This window comes from Cryptomeria japonica, chromosome 1 (assembly GCF_030272615.1).
Source record: "Cryptomeria japonica chromosome 1, Sugi_1.0, whole genome shotgun sequence".
NCBI lineage: Eukaryota > Viridiplantae > Streptophyta > Pinopsida > Cupressales > Cupressaceae > Cryptomeria > Cryptomeria japonica.
In genome coordinates, this window is record NC_081405.1 from 682447927 (window position 1) to 682459323 (window position 11397).

Here is an 11397-nt window from a genome sequence, read left to right on the forward strand (position 1 = left end):
CAAGAACATACACAATAGAAGCGCTAATCTAGCAAAAGAGAGAACAAAAGATGAAAAGGCGCTAACATACGATACAAATGTGCTAAATCACAATGCCAAAAATTGAAAAAAAAAAAAAATAGCCTAAAACATGTCGAAAATCATGTAAATTCTTACGAAAAGTTACATACAAGCTCGGGATAAGTTACTCACCAGTGGGCCATACTTAGGATGTCTCTAGAAATGTCGAACGCGCTCAAATCGATGATTCTCAAATAGGATAACCATTTTGCCAGCTCAGCACATCAATTTCTTTTCACTCCAAAAGCTGACAAGAATGCAAATGAGAATAAAACTAACTTAGGTTAATTTTATATTTACATTTTGAAGTGGTAATTAATGTGTTTTTTTTAGTGGGGCAATTTTATTTATTTATTTTTTCTAGAAAATAAATTTAATTGAGCGATCTTTTCAATCAATTATCGTGAGATTAATCGCTCAATCAAAAAATTCAATCATTTCACGACCAATCTCTCGAGGGGGCACACAATCCGGATTTTTATCTCCATCGGGCGCATTATCGAGACTTGATTTAATCTTTGAAACAATGTTGTCTCAACATCATTTCAAAAAGGGGCAAAATGTATAGACATAAAATTGGCTATGAGCAATTAAATAAATATTTTATATTTATTTAATTATTTTTCTTCTATTAAATAGTTAATTTGAAAAGATTAATTTATTTTATTCATTTCATGTCCTATTAATTAATTTAATTAAAAAAATTATTAATTAATTCGTTATATCATTTTCTTCTAATCAATCAATTAAATATCTAATATTAATTATTCATCTATCTACTATCCTATAGTCTCATTAATTAAATAATTTCTTAATTATTTAATCCATTTTCCAACTCACCTTTCATTCTCCACATCACTTCTTTATTGCCAACTCATCCATCATGTGGCTAAATTGACAAATGCATGAACACATTAAGCAAAAATGAGAAACTATCAAATGCATTAACATTCTTATCAAAAGCAAGAACATACACAATAGAAGCGCTAATCTAGCAAAAGAGAGAACAAAAGATGAAAAGGCGCTAACATACGATACAAATGTGCTAAATCACAATGCCAAAAATTGAAAAAAAAATAAAATAGCCTAAAACATGTCGAAAATCATGTAAATTCTTACGAAAAGTTACATACAAGCTCGAGATAAGTTACTCACCAGTGGGCCATACTTAGGATGTCTCTGGAAATGTCGAACGCGCTCAAATCGATGATTCTCAAATAGGATAACCATTTTGCCAGCTCAGCACATCAATTTCTTTTCACTCCAAAAGCTGACAAGAATGCAAATGAGAATAAAACTAACTTAGGTTAATTTTATATTTACATTTTGAAGTGGTAATTAATGTGTTTTTTTTAGTGGGGCAATTTTATTGATTTATTTTTTCTAGAAAATAAATTTAATTGAGCGATCTTTTCAATCAATTATCGTGAGATTAATCGCTCAATCAAAAAATTCAATCATTTCACGACCAATCTCTCGAGGGGGCACACAATCCGGATTTTTATCTCCATCGGGCGCATTATCGAGACTTGATTTAATCTTTGAAACAATGTTGTCTCAACATCATTTCAAAAAGGGGCAAAATGTATAGACATAAAATTGGCTATGAGCAATTAAATAAATATTTTATATTTATTTAATTATTTTTCTTCTATTAAATAGTTAATTTGAAAAGATTAATTTATTTTATTCATTTCATGTCCTATTAATTAATTTAATTAAAAAAATTATTAATTAATTCGTTATATCATTTTCTTCTAATCAATCAATTAAATATCTAATATTAATTATTCATCTATCTACTATCCTATAGTCTCATTAATTAAATAATTTCTTAATTATTTAATCCCTTTTCCAACTCACCTTTCATTCTCCACATCACTTCTTTATTGCCAACTCATCCATCATGTGGCTAAATTGACAAATGCATGAACACATTAAGCAAAAATGAGAAACTATCAAATGCATTAACATTCTTATCAAAAGCAAGAACATACACAATAGAAGCGCTAATCTAGCAAAAGAGAGAACAAAAGATGAAAAGGCGCTAACATACGATACAAATGTGCTAAATCACAATGCCAAAAATTGAAAAAAAAAAAAAATAGCCTAAAACATGTCGAAAATCATGTAAATTCTTACGAAAAGTTACATACAAGCTCGGGATAAGTTACTCACCAGTGGGCCATACTTAGGATGTCTCTGGAAATGTCGAACGCGCTCAAATCGATGATTCTCAAATAGGATAACCATTTTGCCAGCTCAGCACATCAATTTCTTTTCACTCCAAAAGCTGACAAGAATGCAAATGAGAATAAAACTAACTTAGGTTAATTTTATATTTACATTTTGAAGTGGTAATTAATGTGTTTTTTTTAGTGGGGCAATTTTATTTATTTATTTTTTCTAGAAAATAAATTTAATTGAGCGATCTTTTCAATCAATTATCGTGAGATTAATCGCTCAATCAAAAAATTCAATCATTTCACGACCAATCTCTCGAGGGGGCACACAATCCGGATTTTTATCTCCATCGGGCGCATTATCGAGACTTGATTTAATCTTTGAAACAATGTTGTCTCAACATCATTTCAAAAAGGGGCAAAATGTATAGACATAAAATTGGCTATGAGCAATTAAATAAATATTTTATATTTATTTAATTATTTTTCTTCTATTAAATAGTTAATTTGAAAAGATTAATTTATTTTATTCATTTCATGTCCTATTAATTAATTTAATTAAAAAAATTATTAATTAATTCGTTATATCATTTTCTTCTAATCAATCAATTAAATATCTAATATTAATTATTCATCTATCTACTATCCTATAGTCTCATTAATTAAATAATTTCTTAATTATTTAATCCCTTTTCCAACTCACCTTTCATTCTCCACATCACTTCTTTATTGCCAACTCATCCATCATGTGGCTAAATTAATTCAACAAAATTAAATGAAATAAAATCATTTATTCACCACTTATCTTCAACTTCCAAAATAAATGAAATATTGTGTACGTACACATATTTCCTAACCTTCTTCTATATTCTCTCCAACATCCCTATATATTAGGAGGACTTGAGTCCACTTGTCCTCTCATTCCTACATCTTCTCCAACTATCCTATATCTTCTCAAGTCTTCAACTCAGTCAAGGTGAGATGAGTGACACTTGTCTTCTCCTTCCCCCTTTCTCTCAACCTTCAACTTCTTGCTCATAGCCATCCAATTTGCAAGATTCGATCATGACCGTTGATCTCTGCCACCTAAGCTCATGCACTCAAAAATCTATAAAAAGAGGTCTCCTAAGCCATTTTGAAACTAATAGCTAATCATATAGTCATTCTAGAAGTCTTTATCTTGCATCCGTGAGTTTGAGTTTGAAGCAATTAGCAATTTTAGAATTTCTTTCATAGCTTAATATCATGTTAGCTTAAATCATTTGCATATGCATATCATAGTTACATTCTTCATATGCCATCTTGGAAGCTACCAGTGCTTGTCTAAGAGAAAATCATCTACAACTAGGAATAGTGGAGTTAGGTCACAATGAGACATAAATCATGAAGGTATAATCTCTTTTATTTACATTTATTTCATGTTGTTTCATTGGTTGAATTTAAGTTTCCTGTAGCTTTCTTTTTTTATGTTTTATGATTGGACTAACAAGTTTCAGGATATTTCTCGAAGTTCAACTTTAACCTCAACATGGCGCATGCCAAATATGATGAGTGTCATATTTGGTGTGTGCCAAATGGCTTCATTTGGATGAAAAAAAATCAGCAACCTTTTGGTCCCCCATCTTGGTGCACTTACCTATTAGTTATTATGTTGTGCAATCAACCACCCTTTCAAAATAGTGGACTCCGCTAGACACGTGTCAGTATTTTATGGCTCCATGGGGATGACTCATCTCAAAGAACTCTAGCAATATGATGGCACGAACCAATAAAAAGGTTATATTTCATCATGACACGTTTGAGAACCTTCAATGGGGCCCTTTTAGATCAATGACTAACTTTGTTTTGGAGGACTAACAATTCTAAAATTATCTTTGGTCATGGTGCAACGACAGTCATTAGATTTCACCTTATGCACTGAAGACTAAATGCTTGGGTCCACCTCTCAATCGAATGACTATCATGACTCAAGGGGTGTACCTTTTCTAAAAATTATCTTCTCCACGAGAGGGTGAGAGTTGTTAGATAAACCCCTTTGAATCTTCAATGTTGGCCGAAAAAAATAAGTCTTTACAGGCCCCAAATCTAATCGAACAGCTTGCATGAAGGCGAAGGTATTTGACTAACTAATTTTTAAAGGGACACGAAACACTACCAACTATTAGATCTGACTCTAATCAAGATTAAAGATAATTAAGCACAACAAACTTAAGGAAAATAAAGGACAACTGAGGAGACAAATTCCTAGGGGTTGGGGTTGGTAACAACACAATAGAAGGACCCTTTACTCAACAACTTAGAACAGATTACCGATAAAACAAGTCACCAATCAAATAGAACATAAAGCTTAAGAATTGTACACAAATTTTTACTTAGCCATTTTGCAAAAACCTAGGGTTTAGGGTTTAAGGTAAACAAAGAATCAATAAGACCAAACCATAATGCTAAAAAGTAAGAAAATTTAAAGGCTACATTAGCTAGCATGTTCTCTCTCTCTCTCTCTCTCTCTCTCTATATATATATATATATATATATATATATATATATAATCTCTCTTTCTCTCTCCCACTCTCTATCTATTTATATATATTTCTCCCTCTTTATACCTATATCTATATCTCTTTCACTCACACACATTTCATGTTTCTCTCTCCTTATCTCTATCTTTATATCTCTCTCACTCACACAGACACACACTCTCTATTTCTCTCTCCCCATCTCTACCTCTATCTCTCTAGATATTATACACTCTTCTTCTTTCATCTCTCCCACTCTCTTTCTATATCTCTCTCTACCTTTCCATATATCACTTCCTATATTTATCTTTCTATCTCTTTATCTCCCCCTTTCTCATTCTCACCCTCTATCTCTATTTCTCCCTCTCCCCTTTTTTGTCTACTTCCATCTCTCCTTCTCTCTCACCCCTTTATATTTTACAAGTTACATCTATTTTCTCTCCATTACATCCATACCTCTATCTCTTTATATCCCTATATATCCCTCTCCCTCTTTCTATCTTATCTCTCCCCATTACTCCCTCTTTTTATATCTCTCTACTTATTCTCTTTGTAATGTGTATACATGCACACTCTTAGTTTCTCCCTTCCTATATGAATCTCATCTCTCTATCTTTCCCTCTTTATCTATCCCTCTCCCTAAAGTACTAAACTTTTTGTCTATTACTTGTCCATCTCCTTATGTATCTCACTCTTGTCCCCTCTATCTCCATCTCCATATAGCGTTCTCTCTCTCTCTCTCTCTCTCTCTCTCTCTCTCTCTCTCTCTCTCTCTCTCTCTCTCTCCATCTCTTTGTCACCCCTCTATCTGCATCTTTCTATACATATATATCTATATATCTCCCTATCCCTGTCTATCTATCTATATTTCCCTCTCTCTCTCTCTCCCTATCTATCTATCTTCTCCTCATCTCTATTTCTCCCCATTTCTCCCTCCCTCATTTTCTCACTATCTCCCTATCTATATTTTTATCTCTACCTCTCTCTCTTTTTCTTCATATATATATATATATATATATATTATGTATGTATGTATGTATGTATGTATATGTGTGTGTATGTATATATATGTATGTATGTATATATGTATGTATTTATGTGTGTGTGTGTATGTATGTATATATATATGTATATATATATGTGTGTATGTATGTATATATATGTATGTATGTATATATATACATACATACATATATATGTATGTGTATATGTATATGTATATGTGTGTATATATATGTGTGTGTATATATATATATATGTGTGTATATATATATATGTGTGTGTGTGTGTGTATGTGTGTGTGTATGTATATATGTGTATGTATATATGTATATGTGTGTATGTGTATATGTATACGTATACATATATATACATGTATATAAATATATATGTATGTATATATACATATATACATACATATATATGTATATATGTGTGTATACATATAAATGTATATATGTGTATACATATATATGTATATATGTATGTATACACACATATATATGTATACAGTATATACATATATACATACATATATATACATCATGTATATATACATACATATTTATGTATGTATGTATGTATATATGTATACACACACACACATATATATACATATATATAGATATATATACATATACATATACGTGTGTGTGTGTGTGTTTTGGTTGAAAATTTTCTACACTTGGGGAAATATACAAAATTGTGATTTCAACTACAGTGTGTGAGTAAAACTCTCCTAATTAAGGGAAGGCTTCCCCATTCTATCTACAACTTATAACTAAAATAGGATGGAACAACAGTCTTTCTTCTTCTTTCAAGAAAAACTATACTCTTTTCTCTTCATAGAAGAGATATAGCAATTGGAAATAAATAACAACAAATACAAAAATGAAATGAAAAAATGGGAGGAAACCGACGCCGTTACAAACCCAACAACTACAAGGAGTGGAAGCAAAAGGAGGTGGTCTGGAACATTTTGCAAAAGGGTGGGTTTTCAAAGTTTATGGAGAGGCTCCATGGGCGCGATGCCACAGTTACTAAGTTCTTTTGTAAAAATTGGAGAAAGGGCACTCTGAAGATGGGAGATCAATCAATCTCCATAGATGACAACCTCATTGCTCAGGTTATGGGTCTCCGCAGGGAAGGAAACAATTACTACAGAGACATGAAATTGAGCAAGGAGGCCATTGAAAGATGTTCTGAAACGGCAAAGGAGAAAAAGTGCCTGGTTAAGCTAAGTAAAACTTACTATCCTCCTAGGGCTTTTGTTAAACCATGGAGGTAGGTCTTATTTGCTATAATGTGCTATGTAACTTTGGATGGTAGATTCATAAAAGTGTATGGCTACCATTTTGTTTTGTTGAACCATTTTAGGTATGATCAAAAAGTCAATATCCCTTATTTTCTGTTGTGCTCCATGAATGCTACCATCAAGGCCCACAAAGAAAACCCTAAGGGTGATACTGCTATGCATCAAGGTCTTATGGTTTTGATTTATGACCACCTCAAAGCCAACAAAATTTCCCGCCCTCAACCTTCTATTTCAGAGTCAGAGGAGGAAGGGTCAGATTCTTCTTTTTCTTAGGTGCACAGTCAAATAGTGATTCGATGAGTGAGTCCGAAGAGAGTCTGAATGATTCTGAAGCGGAAGCTGGTAATAAAAGAAAACATGTGAGAACCAAGCCTTCCTCCTTGAAGGGAAAGAATAAATCTAAAGATAAAATTCTCCAAATTACCTCCTCCTCAGAGGAAGAGGTCTTTGAGGATTCTGAGAAGGAACCCCCGTCTCCCCAAAAAAAGAAAAAGAAAATTTCTATTCAGACAAGGAACAAACAGAAGAAACAGGATGCCAACATTACAGAGCTCAAGGAACAGGTGCAGAGAAAGAACCCGAACCTCGATCAAAATGTGGAGGAGGAGACCATTAGGGAAGGTTCTGAATAGAGAATAGTAAAAGTTGGTAAAGTTACTGTTGGAGACACCCCCAATATGGAAAAAGACAACGCTAGTGAGAAATCTCCCTCCTCATGTCCTCCTCCAAAAGGTTTGAAAGGCTTTGTGGACACCATTGAATGGCTAATTTCCAGTTACAAGAAAGCTGTGGAGGATATTAAGAAGCTAAATCACAGAGTCCAAATTCTGGAGACTATTAGTTTTGGCGGAGGGAAGTCAATGGTAGAACAGGTTGAGGATCTAACTAAAACAGTCGCTAAAGCTGAAGAGATCAGAGACTCCTTTAACCCCAGGTTGGAGAAAATCGAGAAAGACTTGACTGAGAGGAAAAATAATGAGATTGGTATGGATCAAAGAATGGAGGAAACTGATAAAAAGGTCAACTAAATTGAAGAACGCCTCAAAAGCATTGCAGAACAAAGCTTAAATATTCTGAAGGCTTCAGCTAGAAACACAAAAATCCTCATCAACAAAATGGAAGAGGAGAAGGATTCCCCGGAGATTGATCCTAATATGGATGGCACGGGAGAAGTGCAAGGACCTAGAACAAGGACCAGAGGTAAAAAGAAGGAGAAAAAGTCAAACAAAGACCTGGAAGAATTCAAAGGTGTCACGGCAAACTATGATCAGCTCGTGAATAAGGTGGAAGAGCTCCTTAAGTCTTTTTAGTTGTGTTGTGTTTTCTTTGGTTTTTTCTGCTCTGTTGTTCCTTTCTTTTGTTGTCCTTTCGATTGACTGGGTTTTTTCTAGTCTTTTTGTAAGTTGTTCCTAGCATATCTGGTTGCTTTTTGATGATCTCTTATACTCCTATGTAAAGGTTTTGGGTCCTTAAAACCTTTTTTTCTAATTAATCACAACAAATACAGAAATGAGACTTTTTTGTAGGATTTTTGGAAAATAAAGGGAAGCAAAGTTTTCATGAAGGCATCATGACCTTCGTCACTTCCCCGGGACGGGAAAATAGAAAGAAAGCTCAAATTCTTCAACTATCTATTCTCCTATTAGCCTTTTTAGATGATTTTCTACTAACTAAGCACAATATGTAGCAACTCAAAGTCTAACTACATGATGCACTTCACCTTACATGCACAAGTCTAAAAAATAGAAGCAGTACAAAGACTACAAGCTATCTTCCCACTTTAGCTTTTCACACTAGTTTCAGATATGATAAGAAGCTCAAAGTCTGCAAGACCAAATCTAAAAACCAAACATATAACTCTAAATACAATTAGCAACTCAAAGTCTGCAAGATTAAATTTAAATCCCTCTTTCACAATAGATCAAAACTCACAATCAACTCTAAATAGATCAAAACTCACAATCAACTCTAGAAAATGTCGTCACATAACAACTTGAATTGGCACAAAGTCTCAACAAAAATTGCCTCTTTTATTGAAATCAAACTGATTTATATCTAAGCTCAAAGTCTTAGAGTGCACATACAAACTGGCAGAATTTTGTTGCATTGCCAAAAGATTAAAATTATAATAGGTCCCCTCAGGTATTTATAGGAGAGGAGCCTTGAGAAAAATGTGGGAGGATCCTAACTAACTTGAGAAATTATCTCAACCACCATGACTTATTCAACAACTAACTATGACTTATTCTAACTACAGTCCTAATTGAACTCAACTTGTAGTTGCTTTACATGTAATTACAAAAGTGCAAGTGATGAGTTAACTTGCAATTACAAAGTTATTTCTTTACATGTAACTTGTCAAAACAAAATTACAAATGCATAACTAAAACTATTTCATGTGTCTAAAGACACGAGTCTAACTACATCATCCTTTGTTTGTGATGATCTTCATGTCGCTTCAGGATGCTAGTACTTGAAGTATTTTGAATCAGTGAAGACATCTTGAACCGAAACGATAATTTGCATCCTTAATGGTCTTTGTGTCCTTGGCCAACGAACTTCAACCTTATCTTCTTGCTTGGGGTAGTACTGGATTTTCAGGAGGGAAAGGGTTGCCTTCCTCTTAACATGTTATGACCATCTTTGTCTTGAAAGAATTCTATGTTCTCAACCATGAATTGTTGTTGTATCTCTTCTTTGTATCATCATCCAATCTTGAAATCTGCTTGTAAAATAAGGCCCATGATTTAATCCATTGATTTGGTAGATTGTGTGTGCAAACCAAAATGACAAGGGAAGGGATAAACTGATGCAAAAATGGACTCACAAGTGAATTTTGGGTTTTGGAAGCTGCATTACATGTGTGGGAAAAACAAGAACATTAACTTGCAATTGTAGAGAACAAACATGCCAATTCATATGTGTAATGGGTAAACACAAGTTTGCACTTGTAATTGGACCTTTAAAACTCATTTTCAAGTGTTTTTTGATTGCATTTTGGACCAATTTCGGGTTATGGCTAGCTAACTACAAGTAGACTTTAAATGGAAAAAATGAATGAAGGTGTGAGTGGATGAAATGGTGGGAATAGGGATCTTGATATGTGGAAAATGATGGGAATGAATCTTGTGAACAAGGAAAAGATTTTGGGAAGATCATCTTGATGAAAATGGGAAGAACTTTCAACTTGTCATCAGGTTTTAAAAACCCGATTTTGAAAGGATGAGCATTTTTCCAACTTAAAAAACTTGGAATTTCACCAAAAGATGGTTAAAATTTTTCAACCAAAGGGGTAGATTAACTATTTTCATCTCACTTGCAATCGGGTTTTCAAATCCCGAATGCAAGCAAAGAGGGAAAATGGGGAAAGACAATGTAACATGCAAATTGCTTTACAAACTTGGAACAAAGGGGAAAATCTCTCACAAAACCGATTTTAGGCAAAACCAACATATACAAACATATATACAAATTGATCAAGGAAACCAAAACAAACTAAAACAATAAAAGAAAACAAGAAAACGAGAAGAGAACATACCTTGATCGATCAAAACATCCTCCAAGAAGCAAGAAGCAATCCTTGAAAGAAGAAATAAAATCTCTTAAATAGACAATAAACCACATTCCAAAACCTAGCCACGTTTTTGTCAAAACGCGATATGTATCAAAACGTCCATTAATAGCATGAAGAATCAGTCAAGAAAGACATCCAACCTCCACGCCTAGGCAAGACAAACAAAAATGACTTGAATGAAGTAAGATTCGTGGCACTTAGATGAGGAAAATCATGGCATTTTTCAAACATGTTTTTTTGTTGTTAAAACACCATAAAACCAGCAACAATGTCTTCCAAATGGCGTGAAGAGAGTTTCAAATGCATGAAAATGGGCATGAAATCAAAACACCTTCCTCCTCCTTGAATTTCTCTATAAAAGTCGTTGGAAATCTTCAACAAAATCCTCCAATATTGGTGGTTGGGTTTTTGGGAAAGAACAACAAGTTTAAAATTGCAAAGAACACATGAAATCGGGTTTCTAAAACCCATTTGCAAGTTTAAAAATGTTCACTTTTCATGCATAAAGAAAAAATCGGGTTTGTGAGAGCAAACAAAAAGTTTAAAATACTTGTAATAGGAAACTAAAACTCCCATTACAAGTTTTAAACAACTCAACAAAAGACTAGTAAAGGGAAAATAAAATTCTTTTTACAAGTCATAAAACAACTTGTAATAGGGGAATAAAATCCCTATTACAACTAAAAGTGACTTTATAAAACTTGTAATGGAGGAGAAAAACCCCTACCATAACTTAAAATCACTTAAGTG